The 1,185-nt window shown below is 51.4% G+C and overlaps 1 pseudogene; it reads right to left on the bottom strand.

Annotated features, from left to right (window-relative positions):
• Positions 1-240: 240 nt before the first annotated feature.
• Positions 241-808, bottom strand: LOC112922196 (myelin-associated neurite-outgrowth inhibitor-like; annotated as a pseudogene).
• Positions 809-1,185: the final 377 nt, after the last annotated feature.

Consider the following 1,185-nt stretch of genomic DNA (forward strand, 5'->3'; position numbering starts at 1 on the left):
AGCATAAAAGTTAAATTAAAAAATTGCCAGGAAGTCCACGAAACAGGATTTGCTTAAAGACTAACCCACAGAGTTAGCTGGAGACTAACGGTGCTGAGATGTGCTGGGCCGGGCCATCGTAGTGTTTAGCTACGTGTCAAGAGCATTAAGAAGTCCAGGTTGGAGGTGCCAGGCCTGAGGCACCAGCTGTGGAACCTCTGTGATGTGGCTGCAGTAGGGTAATCACCACTGAAGGGACACTTAACTGGAGGTGGGCATTCCTAGGGCCCAATACGTGGGCACAGCGGCTGGGTGGCATGCAACAGGAGCTGAGGAGTGGTTGGTCAGCAGGGTACCTACTGACATGGCCGTAGTGGTTATAGCCACCATGCCCATGCTGATGCCATTGCCTCTAGCTGGAGGGATGGGAGCAGGGTACATCATCACTGGCATGTCGTTGGGCTGCCCCACTGTGGTGTGGTGATGACATGAGGGTCAACTGTGCACAGGAGCTGTGTATCCTATGTGCCTGTTGCACATAGGAGCTCTGCTGGGCATAGGCACTTACATACAGGGCACACAGTGGCCAGCAAGGGCTCCAGGAGTGGGAGTACGGTGGCGCTACCCTGCTGGTGGAGGGACTGGATGCTTTGCAGGGTGTGCCAGGAGTTTAACCTGTTTGAAAGTTAGGATTTGCTCCAAAATACATGTTGGGGGAGCAAGCAGGAGTGGTGGCTGCATAGCACAGGGAGAAATCAGCTGGATAAGCAATTCCTTTGGCATTTGCATAGGGAACCCCAGAAGAACTAGGGCTATAAATCCGACTCATGTTTTCAAGAACAGGCCATGTTGGAGGTGGCCTGGGCCTCCGTGATCAGCATGCACCAGCCCAGAGTGGATCCATGAAGGGGCAAATGCCCTGTGGGCTTGCTCCAATGGGGGGCCGAGCTGCAAGTCCCCCATGTCTGCCACCACTTCCCCAGATGGTGCTTCCAGTTGCTCCATTCTGCCCAGCCCACCTCTCCTACTGGCCTGCAAACTTTCTGCTGAAAAATCATCTGATGGCCTTGCAGTGTTTCCCTTGTATGTAACAGTTGGCTTTTCTTTTGCTTGCTGCTTTTACGATTCTCTTTATCTTTAATTTTTGCCATTTTAATTATTATGAGTATAATAATTATTATTGTGTGTGGACATCACTGGGTTCAT

The sequence above is a fragment of the Vulpes vulpes genome, unplaced genomic scaffold (genome assembly GCF_048418805.1).
Source record: "Vulpes vulpes isolate BD-2025 unplaced genomic scaffold, VulVul3 u000000647, whole genome shotgun sequence".
Classification (NCBI taxonomy): Eukaryota; Metazoa; Chordata; class Mammalia; order Carnivora; family Canidae; genus Vulpes; species Vulpes vulpes.